Source organism: Symphalangus syndactylus, chromosome 12, assembly GCF_028878055.3.
Source record: "Symphalangus syndactylus isolate Jambi chromosome 12, NHGRI_mSymSyn1-v2.1_pri, whole genome shotgun sequence".
Taxonomy (NCBI): domain Eukaryota; kingdom Metazoa; phylum Chordata; class Mammalia; order Primates; family Hylobatidae; genus Symphalangus; species Symphalangus syndactylus.
The window spans coordinates 36,570,053-36,588,304 of NC_072441.2; the positions used below are offsets into that span (position 1 = coordinate 36,570,053).

Sequence of the window (18,252 nt, forward strand, 5' to 3'; positions counted from 1 at the left end):
TACAGAGGCAGAGTGAGCTATTTATGTACTCGAGGTGAGACTCGCTTCCTGCACTATCCCGTCGCCATGACTGTGCACTCGACAGGTTTTCTCTATATTTCCATTCATTGCCAGCCACTCTCATCCGTTGGAAAAACTGAATGCATGTAAATTTGAAGAAGAATGTGAAGAAATTGAAATTGATCTAGACAACTTTTTTTTTTAGCTCTACCATGTGTCAGATATAGCATAGTAGATAGGCAAAGGCATAGTTTGTGCTCTGAGCTATTTACTGGAAGAGACAGACATGTACAAAATAGAATTTTGTTTAAGTCAAAGCAGACTTTCAGAAATAGTGTAGCAACTGTAAAGGAAATGAGTGCCAAAGACAAGGGCTTAATTCTGATTGGAAGGATGAGGAAGAAAAAAGTTAATGGATTGGAGAAACTGCTGGAATTAAGTATGAATGTCAAGAGAGTACTGATATTGATTAAAGTAGGCATCTTTAAAACCATCCAGATAATAAATCTAATCTATTCCTATCAATTTTCATTCCAGTGGAACTTCTTGTATGATTTGGTGTGTTGACTTTCTCTTCCTTCCTATTTCTTGAAATATTTCTCCATTTTAACTCCCAAATCACTTAATTACTCTTATCTCCCACCTCTTTTTTATAATAGCCATGACTGTCAACTCCATCAATCCCTTAGGCAAAGGAATTGTCTTCCCTAAGTGGTCTCAGTGACATCACAATTCCTTCAAATTCTACTCTGTTTTTGAAGTATGGGTAGTGTTTTTCTAGAATATTTTTATTTTCTTGAGTTGTCAAGGAATTGCCATGTGCAAATTGGTTAACGTAAATTACAATATGGACCACAAAAAAACTTATCAATAGTGAGTTTAAATACCAATGTTCTTAAATAATTTGCTATCTTTTTAAATAAATTATGAGAGACATGTTTATCTCTACAATACCTTTACTCACTCACACTCTATGCCTTAATGAGTGAGAAATGGTCTGCATATAAAAATTACACAGAACCTCTCAGCCTGCCTCATTTTGTACTGCATAATTTGCTTTATTTTCCTGAATATTTTAGGAAAGATTCATCAACACTCTGGGGATGTTGTACACATGTTTGGCATTTCTCACATGCACACCCACTGTATGGTGGCATCAATATTTCCTACCCTCACAAAATGGATCTAAGTTGGAAGCTACAACATTTTCCATGGCCTGCTCTTAACAGTCGTAATCTATTGTACATAATGAGGATGCTATAAATGATTTAAGACTAAGTTAGTTTTATTTAAGGGAGCAGATGACGCTATGACATAGCTGAAACATCGTTCATATTCAACCACCTCTTCTTTTTAGTGTTCCATGTTGCTAAATATATTTTCTAACCCTTCCTAATTCAATTAAATGAGTTAGCTGCCATCCAATTAGTCAACTACTGTCAAAAAGTCACAAACAGTCTGTTTGGGGTCTTCTGCTCATTAATAGAGCTCACATCTACCCAAATTATTAACAGAGATAGATCTCTAATGGCCACTTTCAGATAAAATAAAGATCATATAACGAATGAAAGAAAACAATCGGGAAAAAATAATGTTCTGGAGTGGAATTAACAAATTGGGATTCAGTTCACTGCTACCAAGACACCAAAATGCCTGCTACTGTCCGTGATCAGTTGTACACATGTGACTCTATCTAGCATCAATAGTTGACAAATTGACTTTTTTTTCTGCGTTTTCTCCTTTGCCTTATAGATAAAATAACTGACTCCTTTAGACTATATGTAATTTAATATTTACTAATACAAATATAAAATGTGATCTTTGAAATGTTTTTAAAACAATAATTCAGTGTCAGTTACGTTTTTAAAAGTGAAGTTTTTAAAGTATTTTAATCATTATTTTAGTAGCAAAATTTGCTAAACAAGCAGAATTAACTCATTGCAAATACAAATTTTAAAATTATATTTTTAATGTTGTCAGATTCGAAAAATTCACATTTCACCTGAGTAAATAAGTAATAAAGATGTCATTGTCTTTTTTTAACCACTGACAATTTCATATAGCAAAATAAGTCTCTATATGTATATCGTAGAGATGTTTTAGTGTACTGTTTGTACTGTTTGATAATGAACACATCAATAATTTGAGTATAATAAAAAGTATAATTTTCAGTATAAAAGAACTGTTTTAATCCTTCATAGATTTTCCAAAACCATGAAAAATAGCATAAATCCAATATGATGAGGTGAAACTTATTACCACAGGGTTGCTGAAGCTGAATGTATTGTTTCTGGAAATGGATTATTACTCTGCAGCCAAATAGATTTGATATTTGTATATGTCTACCCAGTATAATATGAACTGGAAATTTAGCCAATATATGGTTTATTTGATCAAGTTAGACAACTAATCTAGAAAATGAAAGGTCTTTAGTGTCCTATTTCACTTGACTGTCTCCGCTGGTCCTATTATGGGAGAACTGCCAAATCTCTACTTCATTTCCAGTGATGGAGACAGCCCTAAGAAAAATGGATGGGAGTTATTTCGTTGTGAGTTTTTAATCTTTTAAGTTTTCCACTGAAACTTGTTTCATTAAAATGGGAGAAACCTGTCAGAGAGCTGTCTCTGTAGTTTGTATTATTCCTTTAGATTTGGTGATCTGCTTTATGTACAGATTTCCCCCCGTGACGGGTTATTGTGCTTTCTAAGCCATACGCTTTTCTGGCCATGTTTTAAATTTGTGATGACATTGTTTTGGTTTAATTGACATCTAATGTATGTTTTAGATTAGTTTGATTCTCATTTAAGGTAACATTTAATAAGAGTCTGAGAATTTGAAAGTTTTTCCACCACTCATAATGCAGAATAGTTACTAGAGATGCCAATTTATGCCACACAAAAAAGCTATTTATTCCTTCAGTATCTGCTAATTTGTTCTTTAAAAAAAATGAATATTTTGACTGGAGGCAGAATCTGTCCTTTTCCTTAGTGAAAAGCTATTTTCAAATTTTACCTTTGATCAAATTCACAAATACTTTAAAAAATGGATCACTTTTTGTATGGTAATGTTATTCTCTGGAATATAAATGTGATGCTTCCTTTTGTGACATTTTCTTTGGGAGTGGGACGTTGTGGCATGGAAAATGGAACTTTCTGGGCTTTTTGACTCCTTCATACTCATTTGCTTTCTATTGTTCAAGATTGGATTTAAAACTAAGCTTGTCTTTTTTGGTACATTTTTTCCGTAGGCAAAAATTCTGGGCCTTTGAGATGCCAGAAGCATACAGGTTAGGGTTAAAAGCATTTTTAGTTATAAAAAGTTTAAATATTAATAATAATTGGAATGGTTCTCAGTTTTGCAATCCTTAACTCTTGAGAGGAAAGTAAACTGGAATGCAGAGACTAATCTCAGATGATTAATTCAAGGTCACACAGGGAAGCAAGAATGGGAATTGTGTGTTCTTAATGCTCTACTCATCTTAATGAGCCTTCTTAACAACTATGATTGATGGAATACACTTGTTAAACACTTAATATCTATAGTAAATTATCCCAGCACTTGGAATTTAGAATGAAATACAATAGATTTTAGTCATGGACTCTATTTTTAATAAGATTTTAAGCTGATCAGTAAAGGAAGATATGTTTTTCCATTTAAGAACCATAAACTAAAGATTCATAGGATGCTAGACACTGTGCTGAAATTGAGGATGTGAAGATGGGTGAGACAAGGTATGACTCTTACCCTCAAAGACAGAAAAGTCTAGTTTAAGAGACAGTCATGTGATAAAAAATTATACTTAAAGATAAAAGTACGATAAAAATTATACTTAAAGAAACAGATAAGAGATAAGAGAAACTATGTTTAGCAAGACGAAAAGTTAAAAAAAAAAAACTGTGAAAATAGCGTATTGTCCATATTACATCAAAATGCTATTTTATCTAGATGATAAGTTTACTGATGGCCGGGGCTATACCTCACAATGCTTTCGCATCTTCCATAGGATCTATAAAAGCGTCATAGCGTATATAGCTGTCCTTGACATCTGCAATGGATGGTTCCGAATAACTTCAACAATTCCAAACTTGAAAATACTGTACTCTCTAGAGAACACATTTTCCACTAGAAGTTAGTTATAACAATGCCACATGTTTTCTAACCAGTGACTCACTGTCATTCATATGCTGGTCTCCCAGATTAAATAAAAAAAAATCCACAACACAGAAAAAAATTCACATTTTATACACCAAATATCTTTCTTCTCATTTATGATAGTCAAAACTTGAATGTTATATTATTGATGGTACAGATAGGAGATGGTCAGTGAACATTTGATAAATAAACGGAGGTACTCCACAAAAGGCCACATGTTCAGGAATGATTTCCATAATTACGAGAAAAGTATAATTGAAAGTATGAAGCACAGAGAGATGTATTTCACTGGATTAGCATTTCTGACTAGTTTAAACATTTTTCTCCAATTTATTTCACTATTAAATTCCCTGAGATACTAGGCACTACATCTAAAAACATTACTTACACCTCCTGCCCTACCCTCTCAGAGTACCAGACACCCTGCTATTCTCAGGCCTGGTAAAAACAGATTCATTACCTGAATTCAAACCCAGCTTTGCCATTAGTTAACTCTGTGATCTTGGACATGTAAAACTTAAAACTTCCTGAAATTCATCTTCTTATCTGAAAAATATAGACAGTAACACAGATCTTACAGGGTTGTTTTGAAGATTCTATGAGAGAACGTGAAAAGCAAGCAACAGACTGCCAGCCCATAATGGGTGGCAATTTTTTCCTGGTGCTCAGGCTATAGTGATATTCAGATGAATGTACTCAAGTTAAGAAGTTTAGGTGTGTTATCCAGTTTAAACTCTATCTCACAATGTTCAAAAGTCATGTTGTTGTTTTCCTTTGACACAAGGTAGGTGCTCAATAAATTGTTTTGAATGAACAAATGAATAAATGAGTGTGGACTACTAAAGAAAAATCTTCAGATTACACCTGTAATCCCAGCAATTTAGGAAGCTGAGGTGGGCGGATCACTTGAGGCCAGGAGTTAAGAGACGAGCCTGGCCAACATGGTGAAACCCCGCCTCTATGAAAACATACAAAAATTACCTGGGCATGGTGGCGCGGGCGCATAATCCCAGCTACTTGGAGGCTGAGGCAGGAGAATCGCTTTAACCCAGGAGGTGGAGGTTGCAGTGAGCCGAGATCGTGCCACTGCACTCCAGCCTGGGTGACAGAGGAAGACTCTGTCCGCCCCCCAAAAAGAAAAAGAAAAAGAAAAAGAAAGAAAACTCTCAACAAAGTGAACTTTGTGTTCAGTATTAACCATCACGTTATTTTCCTTCAAACTACAAAAATAACAAATAGTATTGTACAGAACCTCACAAAGTTTGGAGATAAATTGGATATATGTTATCCTTCCAAATGCAACCATCAAATTCTTAAATTTGGGTGAGTTTGTATCCAATCAAATTGTGATCTAGTGAAGGGCAGTATTCTCCTCTAGAAAAGCTCATACTGTTTAATATGATACTAAAAATAGTCTCATTGCTTTGACTTTTCTTTGGAGCATCCAATTATCCACTTAATCTTCACCACCTTATAAAAACCAGTAAGAAAAATCAGGGTTTTTTTTTCTAAGTACTTACCAGAGGGCAGTAAATTGCTAGTCATCTTATAAGATTATCTTGTTAGATTACATGGTCTAAACCTAACATCAGGCCTACAAACTTTAAGGGTAAGAATCGCAATCCCAACTTGACACATAGAGGGAAAAGATTCAGAGAGGTCAATCTGTGCTACTTTAGGAGGCAGAACTGAGAATCAACTTCATTTGTCCAGTTCCATAGTCCATATACTTAGCACCACACTCCACTGTATTTTACAATCAAGACAAACAAGCTGGTGGATTTCTGGTTTCCAGAAACGTTTGCTTTAGAAGGCAACCCTCTCTGTGATAGTACTGCAAGTATGGTGGCTCATTATAACTGCACAAGGTTCTTGCTATGAACTTTATAACTTAGTGCTCTCATAGTGATAATGACTATTATCCATGATGGGGTGTTTGTTTAACTAGTTTTGTTAAAACTGAAAGGCCAAGGGTTATAATTTAATGCTGTCTATTTCTAAGACAACTGTGAGAAGAAAAAGAAAATCTGTTTCAAATACAAATCTAAATGAATTACAAGAGACTAAATTAAATATATTCACTACCCCATCTTGGATGAGGTCATTCCCAGAGAAATTGTTGAAAAAGAAACAATTTAATATCTAACTTCAGATGATATGCTAATTATTTTTTCCTGTTTTTAGAGCATACTTAGGGAAGGGGAAAAAAGTTTATAAATCCTCAAGTGACCAAATAGAGGTTAGTGTTTTCAAATATTAATAGCAACTAGAAAAATATGACATCACCGTGTAGCACAGTTGATGTGCAAACTTTAGCATCACACTTAAAAAGCACAGAACTAAAATATGAACACTTCCATGCTCCCAAACTAAGTAGTCATGTGTCTTATCTCAAAACCCAGTTATATGCAGCTTTCCGCTGTACTGATTGGGGAGGACAACAAAGCTGAAGGAATTTCCTGAATAAGAAAGAACAAATGGCAACTGTGTTATGATACCAAGAGTGAAAAATAATTATCTTAATAGGAACCTTGATATTGTGGAAAATGAAAAAGTAGCAGACTTGCTTCGAGCATGTTTGTGAAACTTTATTTGAAATAGTAATTTCCTGGCATTCTGCTAACGTAGGTGGCATTTGCATATAGAACATTTTAAATGTCAATACAGTGCTTCACACAAGGCATCAGAGTGCCCTCAACACATAATTTTTAAATAAATAAAAGGATAAAAACACGAATACAGTGAACTTTTCTTATTTTCTACTAAAATTACATTTCAGACTATGTTATATGGTTCTGATAAGTTTTTTTTTTTCCCATGGGACATATTTTGAATGTTTTGCTCTCTTTTGTGGCAGAAAAGGCCCATTTTGTTTTGTTTTGTTTTATTTCTGCAGTTTGCACATGTTGAACATCTGGATGTTATAGCATCAAAGTCAGTTGACACAGCAAGCCAATAGACACTATTTTTGCTCATAACCAAATGAGATGCATGATTGCCTTTTATCAAGCTTCTTCTTAACTCAGTGAGTAGAATCAGTCTCTGATCAATAAATAACAAATCATCTGTTTCATAAATCAGACCTGTCAAAGCAAAGCAGCTCCTCGTGCTGGGTATGCTCTTCTGTGTTAGTTCAGGCCTGGTAGCATCTGGTTAGTAAAAAGGGCTTCTTATACTTTTGACAGTTGTTTGGATATTCCATTTCAGTGCTGTTCAAGTTTACTAGCTATGTAGACTTACTATCTTTCCTCCCCCTTCCTTCCTTCCTCTATACCTCTGAGCTGAGACTCATATCTCATGCAAAGGGGAAAAAAAACTGAAGTGGAGAAGAAGGAAAGACCATAAATAGGTTTTCAGTTGCCAGTTTGATTTTCTTTAACTGAAACTTTTGCTAAAATCACTGTATTTCTTCTAGCTACATACAGTTTCCTACCACTGAAATTACTGACATGAATCAAGTGGTAATAACTTGTAAATCCATCTTATAATTTTTTATTTAACTTTATTTCTCTGCAAATAATAACAACAGCTAACATTTATTAGTACCCTTCTTGCCAATCACTATTGGATTTCAAAACTAAATTCATTTTTTAAAATTCTCATTAAAATCTTTTGAAATACGCCGGGCGTGGTGGCTCACGCCTGTAATCCCAGCACTTTGGAAGGCCGAGGCGGGTGGATCACGAGGTCAGGGGATTGAGACCATCCTGGCTAACACGGTGAAACCCCGTCTCTACTAAAAATACAAAAAATTATCCGGGCGTGGTGGCGGGTGCCTGTAATCCCAGTTACTAGGGAGGCTGAGGCAGAAGGGCGAAACCCGGGAGGTGGAGCTTGCAGTGAGCCGAGATCATGCCACTGACTCCAGCCTGGGCGACAGAGTGAAACTCCACTTAAAAGATGAGAAACAGAGATTTACTTACTTGCTCAAGTTCATGTATGTAGCAATAGAATCCAGAAAGTCAAATTCCAGAACCAGCACTCTAAATCATTGCTTTTGCATATCCACTCTGTGTTTCTGCCTAGAAAAGTCTTCCCTCCCATCCTTTCCAATGCAAACCTAATACTTCCTCCAATGCCCAAACTATTTCCTTAAGACATGATCCCACGCGTTCTAGATTCATCCAATTTCCTTAGGTCTTTACAGATGTGATATATGCCCAACTACATCTTATTTGCTCTTGAATTGTTCCCTAGTTTATTCATGCATGAATCCCAACATACACTGTACATTCTTTTTAGGCAAGAACCACATTTAACTTCCTCAGTAGCCCTGCAGCACCTGAAAGAAAGCAATTCATTACGTTTATGATTAAAACGAATTTATGTGGCATTTGTATTTCCTATTGCTGCTATGAAAGGCCTTGAATAAGTAGTTTGGTTTTAGAGTATGTGATTTCTAGAATACTTAGTGTTCTTTACTCTATATGCCAGGCTTTTCAAGCATTTCTAGACCAGAGTTATATTAATGAGTTACTAAATACAATGATTTTAACAATATTAATTCCGTGGTTGAGAATGGGAGTTAATGAAGCACTCTACCCACATCGCTAAATTTCTGTTATCATGAGTGTTTGATATTGTTCATCGTGACTGAAGATTAGCTAAGCTTTTCCCTCTTTTCCCCTCCTTTCTAGGCATGGCATACATTTTTAAGACTCATATTCAAATATTTTAGGGATGACAGTTGCATATCTTGTTTCCCTGCTTTACTTATTCTAGACCACAAGTAAAACTCTTGCAGATATTCAAAAGGAAAGACAATCATTTCTTTTTTCTCCAGGGTGACCGTCTTTTGTTTTTCTTCTGTTACATCTCTACTCATTTCTCATTTCATTCTTCATTTCAGTTTTCTCTAAAACCCTTTCTTATAACACTTCCTTGCCAGATTTGAATATAAGTAGTGGATTTCCTATTAGCAATATCTCTCTCTCTCTCTATATATATATATATACATATATTGATATATAGCTACATATAATATATATTATATATTATAGTATAATATATAGTATTATATATGGTATTTTATATATAGTATTATATATTATATATTATAATAGATATATAATATATATGTATAATATATATATATTATAGTAGCGGTTAAGATCATGGACTTGAATCAGACTGCCTATTTAGCTGTGTGAATTTGAATAAGTTATTTAGCCTTATTTTGCTCAGTTTCCTTCCTAAAGTAAGGATTGTAATACCCACCTAATAGGATTGTAATGAGAATTAAGCAAGCTAATATTTTTAAAACATTTACATCAGAATCTGACACATTGTAAGTGCTATAGAAGTGTTTGCTAAATGAATAAGTAATGTTAACTTTGTATTGAGAATTTATTCGAAGCCTTCTATGCACTTATAATCTAAGCTTTATAATACCAGTACACAATAATATTGCTTTATGTTTATTTCATAGTAAGTGACAAAGCATAAATCTAAGAAAAGACTTAGAAAAATTTCCGATTTCTCTCTGTTGTTCCTCCACTCCAGTACTCTTACTGCACGACTAAAACACTATGTTTTTGAGAATATGCAGCAAATCATCTTTTCTTCGTAGTTTTATCCATTCTTTTACATCAAAACAAGCAGTTAAGTTTGATAAGCCTGTGTTTATGTATCTTAGTGTGTTTATTGTGTATGAATCTGGATTCACCCAATGTCCTATTTGAGTACGGAGCTCAAAAGGGCTTTGGGGTTAAACACTGTATTGTATGAACTCTGAGAGGCAGCTAATTGTACCTGGCATATGCTCCTTGTCTTTTTAGCTTTCTGGTTTTGGCATTATTGGGACTGTCTGTTCTTTTTCTCTTGAATGTAATCCTTTGGAGAACAACACAGCACAACTATTTCCTACAATTTTATTGTATTCTTTGAACTTAATTTACTTCTTATTATATTTGGCTTCTGCCTCATTCACTCCATTCATTGACTTCTCAAGTAATAAGTCACTTTAAGCAACATTATATTCACTGTGCTTACATAATCAAAATCGGCCAGGCGCGGTGGCTCATGCCTGTAATCCCAGCACTTTGGGGGGCCGAGGAGGGCGGATCACGAGGTCAGGAGATCGAGACCAAGGTGAAATCCCGTCTCTACTAAAAATACAAAAAATTAGCTGGGCGGGGTGGTGGGAACCTGTGGCCCCGGCTGCTCGGGGGGCTGGGGCAGGAGAATGGCGTGAACCCGGGAGGTGGAGCTTGCGGTGAGCCGAGATCGCGCCACTGCACTCCAGCCTGGGCGACAGAGCGAGACTCCATCTCGGAAAAAAAAAAAAAAAAAAAGGATAATCAAAATCAATAGTTGTCCTTCCTAAATCATAGAAGGTTTCAGGTATTTTTTTTTTTTAATTTGGAAAACTTCAGAGTTAAAGTTGATCTCAAATGGCATTCACAGAGCAGTTTCACACAAATGACTCATGGCAGGTGCATAAATATGGGCTCTCTTCATCCAGCTCAATGTGCCAGAGCCCATTTTTCTTATCGCTTATAGTGATGCTTTTCGACTGAGCCAATTTGTTTAGCATGTCTTCATTTAGAGAGACTGAAATTTCCTCTCCCCACCAATTGTCTGGGTCAATGTTTTTCAAAACAGAATCTTTGGCTTTTAAAAATTCACCTCATATGTATTACACATTTGTATCTACATTGAAAAATTTTAAAACATGTAATGAACCCTAGTAAACTATAAAAGGGACATATTATTATCATATTTCAGTTGTTTCAGGATGGTACATTTAATGATTAGAAAGCCAGATTGGGAACACTAGAATCTAATAAAGATGGTAGAGTTGGGATCTTGTTTGAAAAAGGCATATAATCAAACTGAGTCATTTGTTATTAGAACTAGAGGTCAAAGAAGGACAGTACAAAGATTTTTAAATTTTTCATCACTTTAAGCTTCTTTAGGGGGGTGGTATAAACCTTGTAACTTCCTTTCCTGGTACTTTAAAATTCCTTTTATATCCATATTTCTGCTTTTACTCTTCACCACAAAGTCTCTAAGTTCACCTGATTTCTACTTTCATTATAGAAAAATGTCAAAATATCAAAAAGTTTAAAGAATAATTTAATAAATGCTGGGATGCCAACACCAAGCTTTATAAAATTGTAATGTTTATCATATTTTCTTCAGATTTTTTTCTTTTTTCTTTTTTTGAGGCAGAATCTCACTCTTGTCGCACAGGTTAGAGTGCAGTCGTGCGATCTCGGCTCACTGCAACTTCTGCCTCCTGGGTTCAGGTGATTCTCCTGCCTTAACCTCCTGAGTAGCTGGGATCACAGGCCTGTGCCATCACACCCGGCTAATTTTTGTATTTTTAGTAGAGACAGGGTTTCACCATGTTGGCCAGGCTGATCTGGAACTCCTGACCTCAGTTGATCCACCCGCCTCGGCCTCAGCCCCGCAGAGTGCTGGGATTACAGGCATTAGCCACTGCGCCCAGCCTCTCCAGATCTTTATAGGAGATAAAACATTACAGATATATTTGGAATCTATTATGTGTCTCTCTACAATCCATTTCCCTTTCTTCCTTCCTCCAACATTCTCATCATCCTGAATTTGTTGTACACCATTCCCATGTGTATGTTTGGACTCTTACCATACATTTGTGTAGCCATCATAAGGTATATTATTGATTTGCATGTGCTCAAGTTAAGATAAATTGTATCATAATTACATAAATGTGTTATTTCACAAATTGATTTTTATTATTCAACATTTGATTTGTGAAACATCCATTTGGATATGTGTAGCTCTAATTTGTTCATTTTAATAGCTTTCTGATATTCAATTACATGCATTTACCACAGTTTACATATTCATTTTCCTGTTGTGAGATAATTCATTACAATTTTGACCTTTGTATACAGTGTTACAAAAAATGTTCTTGACTGTAGAAATACAACAGTAAAGTTTTTCTAGGAGTGGGGTTATTGGGTTGAAGTATACACCTTGGTTCTCCAGTAGATTGTCAAATTCCTCACTAATACGTCTCTGTCCATTTATATGTTTGTTTTCTGGCTATGTAAGTTTGTGTTTCTTAACATCCACACCATCTTATCTTTGTTATTTTCCAAGCTGGTGAATATAATATTGTCTTTTCTAAGTTTGCATTATTCTAATTACAGGAGAAGTTGACCGTATCTGTGAAATGCCCTTCCTTTCATCCTTTGATCATTTCTTGATTGGATTCGTCTTTTGATTTTGACTTGGAGAATTACTTTATATATTCTGGATATTATCCCTTGGTTGTTTATATAACTTGCAAATATTTTCTCCCAGGCTATACCTTTGTTTCTGGTGCATTAATAAATACAACATTTCCTCTTGTATGCATATATATCAATCTTTTCCTTTATAGCTTGTGAATGTAGTCAAATATATTCTCCCTTTCTGGCTTGTGGTTTCTGAGTCCTGTTGCAAAATCCTTCTCCATTACCAGTTTTTAAAACACTCTCCTAAGTTATTCTAAAAGTCAAAAATTTTGCCTTTTGCATTTACAAATAAATTTATTTTTCTTGTATGGTATGTAGTACAGAAAATCAATCGCTCCAGAGCATTTATTTAATCACCAGTGCTTTCTCCTCTGTTCCCTCCATCATATACCCAAATTTCATATGTGTGTGATTCTAGGTTCTTTTTAAAGTTCTACTGATCTGAAACTGGGTTGACAGTAATTTCCTTATTTTGCTCAAGATTTTTATGTGCTCAAGATTTTATATGTGTATGATTCTAGGTTCTTTTTCAAGTTCTACTTCTCTAGTCCTCTATCCCAGAAGAAATAACATACTGTTTTAATCACTAGACCTTAAATTTCTTAGCTACTTTTAAGTAACTCCCTTCACTTTATCATTATTATTATTATAATTATTATTGAAAATCTTTCTTGCTATTGTTCATTTTTTCCTTTGGTATGAATTTTAGGATTGACATAAAATATCACAAAATAGCTATAGAAATTTTGATTGTGATTGCATTGAATTTATGGTCTAGCATCAACAAATTTGATATAATTAGAATATTTTGTTCTTCCATCCACTAACTTGGCATATCTCTTTACACATTTAGATTTTCTTTTATGTCTCTCTATAGTGTTTTATTTTATAAAGGAGAAATGTATTTTTAGAATTATTTTTGAATGCCATTTAAGTTTCATTGCTATTGTCAATGTTATTTTTTCTCTCACATTACCTATATATTTTTAAACAGTACAGGAATCTTTTTGATTTGTTTTGCAAAACTTGCCAGACTCACTTATTACATTTACTAAGTTGTCTGTTCTCTTATATTTTCTTGGTAAAAAATCATATCAACTGAAAAAGGATTTTTGTCTTCTTTTCTAATTATCACTATTTTTTTCTTTCTCTTCATTTATCATTTCAAGGGCTAGGACTTAGAAGCAGTGTTCACTAGAAATGGTGACAGTAATTTCCTTATCTTTCTCCAGGTTTTTATGTGGTTGCTTTTGAGTTTCACATTTATAGTATTAAAATAAAATTTTGGAGACCTGAGTCTTTAGAAGAGCTGGATAATGATTTCTGATAATAGCCTCCTTGGAATTATTCTCATGAAGTTTGTGTGGTGACATCTTTGGTGTAGGGTGACTGGAAATGGTGGTCTTACCAAGGGCAATTGCAAATCTGTGCGATTATTTTCAATTATATTAAAAACCGGAATTGTGTTAAGCTGTCAAGCCTCTAAAAATTTAGAGAAGTGGATATTAAAATAAAATTTAAGGTGGGTAATGATGAATGCTACAAGCTTAAATGACTTGGCTGTGGGCATGTTCAAATTTTGGGACAAACTCAGAACCCTGTTCTCAACTCAAACCCTGCTACAACAGAGGCCAGAACTATACTTTGTACCACAAATATGCCTGCCACATAAGTGACTTTCTCTTTGCTACATAGTTCTAAGTAATTAAAGGGTCATCTTTGTCTCCCAAAACTGGGCAATCACTTTTGTTTCATGGTCTTTTACCCAATCTCTTCTGCAGATCAGTAGTAGATAAATCATACTCTCTCAAAAGTTCAAGTGAAGATAATTTATGATATTAAAGAGACTTCAAATTTCTTCATATTATCTCCTTTTTAAAATCTTCTTATTCAAAAGGATATACAGATTAAAATAAAATGGGTGCCTGTAGCTCTTGCTTTATCTGTAGAGCATTCTTGTAAATTTACTGAACTTAAAAGTTTATTCCTTTTTCTATCAGACTAGTCTTTCCATCTTATGCTTTTCAACCCATTTTTCAGTATTTAACTCTGTAATTAGTACCTTTATTACATTTAACATATCTGTCAAATTGGGCTACTTACTTTTCTACAAATAATTCCTGTGTTTAGCAGTCTCCAAAATCTTAAAATTCTAAGTTCCTCACCCCTTGGAATGGTTTTGCCTTCCTTATCTGCCTGTCAAAATTTATCGATCTTACAAAATCCTATGAAATACTACTCCCTTAAGGAAAATATTGCATTCTCATAGAATTACCCCATAATGCCCTTCCATTAGCCCTTTATTTGTATTTCACTAAATTTCCTATTCATATTTATGGAGTGTTGATTATTGGGTATATTTTTACTCTTTGCTAATAGGAGAAAGAACTCAGCTCACATAGGGACCACTTGTTCAGAGCAACTACACCGTCTGTGTGTGTGTGTATGTGTGTGTGTGTGTGTTTGTGTGTTTAACCGCTTTATTGAGATAATTCATCTAACATAAAATTAATTTAATGGGTTTATTAAGAATATATCCAGAGTTGTGCAATCATTGTGAAATCTAACTTTAGAACATTTACCACCCCAAAAAAGAAACTCTATACCTATTGGCAGTCATTCCCCATCTTCCCAATCCCTAGGCCCCAAGTAACTACAAACCCACTTTCTGATGTAGGAGGGTATTGTTTAATTTTCACCCCCCTTGTAAATTTCCCAGATTTCCTTCTATTAGTGATTTCTAGTTTAATTCCATGGTGTTCAATGAATATACTCTACATGACTTCAGTTCTTTTAAATTTATTGAGGCTTGTTTTATGGTCAAATGTATGCTCATTCCTGGAAAATATTTAACGTGCACTTAGAAGAATGTGTATTCTGTTTTTGCTGGGTGGATTATTCTGTAGATGTCTGTTAGGTGACCTTGTGTATAATATCTTTGTTGATTTTCTGTCTAAGTTGTATTATTCATTCTTTTCTATCTAGTCAGTTATTTGCTTCAAATATTTTGGGGCTCTATTGAGATGTATATGATAAATTAATCCTTTTATTATTATAAATGTCCCTCTTTGTGATTATTAAATATTTTCGTCTATTTTGTTTTTTATTTGTTTAGCCATTCCAGCTCTCTTTGGTTAGTGTTTGCATGGTATATATTTTTGAATTTTTTATTTTCAATTTTTTAATTTTTTCAATCTAAAGTATGTTTATTGTAGACAGTAATGGATCATGTGTTTTGTTCATTCTGCCAATGTTGTTTTAATTGTAGTGTTTAATACGTTTAAATTTAATATAGTTGCTGATAAGTTTAGATTCACATCTATTATTTTGCTCTTTGCTTTCAACATTTGATATATCTTTATCTATTTCTCCATTACTTCTTTATTTTGTGTTCAGTAGATGTTTTCTAATATGCCATTTAAATTACTTTATTGTTTTTTCATTATATAATTTTATTTATTGTCTTCGTGGTTGCCTGGGGATTAAGTTAGCATCTTAAAGTAAACTACTAATACTAATGTATTTTCAAGAGTATACAGAAACTCCGATCCTGTCTCCTTCCTTTCTGCTATTATTGCCATATAAATTGCATCTTTATACATTAGGAGACCATCAACACAGTTTTATAACTACTACTTGTATTATACTTGCATTTTAAATTAGGAGAAGAAAATAATTACAAACAAAAATGTAGTTATACTCTTTTTCACATTACCAATGTAGTTAACTTTATGATGTTCCTTATTTTTATGTGTGGATTTGAGTTATAATTTAGCCTAAAAAGTTGCTTTTAGAATTTCTCTTTAAACAGTTCTAGTTAGGACAAATTACCTGTATTTTTCTTATTTTAAAGAGTTTTTGCTGGATGTAGAATTCTTGGTTGCAAGCTTTTTTTTTTTTTAATGTTTAGAATATTGAATATGCCATTTTCTTGACTTATGACCTTTATATTTTCTGATGAGAAGTCAGCTATTAATCTTATTGAATATCATTTTTATGTAATGTATCTTTTTTTTTTGCTTTCTGCTTTCAAGCTTTTCCATCTTTGGCACTGACAGTTTGACTATCATGTACCAAGGTGTGGATGTCCTTGAGTTTATCCTATTTGGAGTTTATTGAGCTTCTTAGAAATGTAGAATAATTTTTAAAAAATTCAAATTTATAAAGTTGAACATCAATGAATTTTTTTAAAAAAATTATTTATTATACTTTTTAACTCCAGGACTTTTATTTGTTTCTTCTTTTATAATTTCTGTCCCTTTATTGTTTTACTATTTGGTGAGACATCACTGACATAATTTCTTTTAATTCTTTAGACACAGTTTATTTTAGTTCTTTGGTCACATTTATGATAGCTTATGTGAAGTCTTTTTGTAGTAAGTTGAACATATAAACCTATTCCGAGATAGTATATATGTATTTCTTTTTTTCCCATTGTATGGGCCATACATTCTTATTTCTTAGTAAGTTTTGTATTTTTTGCTTAGAACTATACATTTTAAATATTTGAGATATTATAATGTGATAACTCTAGAAATTATAACCTTCCCCGCCAACCAGGGTTTGATGCTGTGGCTGTTTTGTTGTTGTTATTGCTGCTATTTTTTAGTTATTGACATTCTTGGACTAACTCTGTATAGTTTGGGTTCCCTGTAGTGTGCATTCACTGAAGTCTCTACTCAGTCATCTTAGCAATCAAGTAATTATTGGTCAGATTTTCTTAGTTGCCTTGAACCAATAGTCTTTCACCTTTTGTTGAGGAATTCTGTTTGTTGAGCCCTGTCATCAGTGCTCAAGGGTTTTACAACCTCTTTATTCTTTATTTTTTGCTTGGGAAGGGCCTCAAAATCAGCCAGTGGTGAGAGATGGAGACTCTCTCCTTTCCTGAGCAAACATCCAGACCTGCATCTCTGCATAGACTTCTGGAACTCCAGGCAGGTATCAGAACTTTGCAAAGCCCCTACGGACATCTTGTTCCCCAGATCTTTTAAAACTTTTAGTCAAGCTCTTATTTATCTAAACTGAAAACTGCAGCCTTAGGCAGCTACAATGTTAAACAATTTTTGCTTAATATTTCCCACAAAGACTCTGGAGATAGGTCTTTTCCTATAGAGGTAGTTCCCAGACAGATCAAATAATGACAAACTGCTATGAATGGGGCTTTTCCAGGGGCCTGCTGGACAAGTCAAATAGTGACAATTCTCTATCGATGAACCTTTTTTTTGAGGTCCAAACCTGGTTTATTCGCTCTGATAATTGAACAGCTTCTGGTTTTCACGGATACTATGATTACAAGCCTGCTAGTTTTCAAGAGTTCTATAGAAGTAGGAAGAGGAAGAAGGGAATATGTAAAGTTAAAATGTTACAAATTCTATTGTTCTTACTAAGAATTAGCAGTTTTTCTTGAATAAACATTTCTCAGATCTTTTTCAAGTCTTTGGCTAATTTCTAGAATTTGAAAAAGTTATTTTTGGCAATGTTTTGTCAATGTTTCTGTTACTTTTTTGGAGGGATGGGTTTGTGGAAGACCTCACTCCACCATTCCAGAAGTCCTATTTTCCCATCTCAGAGTTTTAACAGCACTAAAAATTTTGTTTAACTCTATCATCTATATTTGGAATGAACTACATTTAAAAGCATTTGTTCAGAGACTAATAACGCAAAGAAGTATAAAAGCTTAGTAATAGCTTTTAGCAAACAATGTTCTATGGATATAAGTATGACCTAAATATAAATAGTTAAATATGAAAATAAGAGACATATGCCAAGTCCACACACACACACACGTCTTGTAAATTTAAGCTGGACTAACATGAATATTAGAGTTCAGGTTATACTAGCTCTCTACAGTAAAAAACCAATCAAGGTCGAAGA

The 18,252-nt window shown here is 33.9% G+C and overlaps 1 long non-coding RNA gene across 1 annotated transcript in view; it reads left to right on the plus strand.

Moving 5' to 3' along the window:
- Positions 1-17,268, plus strand: part of LOC134733687 (uncharacterized) — a 37,944-nt gene extending 20,676 nt beyond the window's left edge. Inside the window, exon 3 of the long non-coding RNA XR_010117320.1 lies at positions 17,217-17,268. This is a non-coding gene — a long non-coding RNA (uncharacterized lncRNA). The remainder of the gene's footprint in view (positions 1-17,216) is intronic.
- Positions 17,269-18,252: the final 984 nt, after the last annotated feature.